A 379-nucleotide genomic window follows, 5' to 3' on the forward strand; every position below is an offset into this window, starting at 1 on the left:
GGGGGGAAGGAGCCCGGCTGGCACACGGGGACGTGCAGGTAAGGAGAGAGCTGCTGCGCATGTCCATATATTCGTGGACGTGCAGCAGCTCTCAAGAATCACTGTCAGTCACAGTGAGGAAGATCAGTGGGGAGGATCCCGTCAGATACGTCGGGATGTCTCCTCATCGCCCACCACCTTAAATAAGGGTTTACAGCCTCACTGTGCATTTTGGGTAATTAGAGTTAATTACATAATTTACTTATTTAGCCTAAGGAATGCATTAATAAAGAAAAGATAGAACCCCATAGTTCTCCTTTAACCAGTTGACATCCGCGGTGTTAAACCCCCTTCCCATCCAGGCCATTTTTCAGTATTCAGCGCTGCGTTACTTTGACAT

The sequence above is a fragment of the Nanorana parkeri genome, unplaced genomic scaffold (genome assembly GCF_000935625.1).
Source record: "Nanorana parkeri isolate BGI_ZX_2015 unplaced genomic scaffold, ASM93562v1 scaffold4456, whole genome shotgun sequence".
NCBI lineage: Eukaryota > Metazoa > Chordata > Amphibia > Anura > Dicroglossidae > Nanorana > Nanorana parkeri.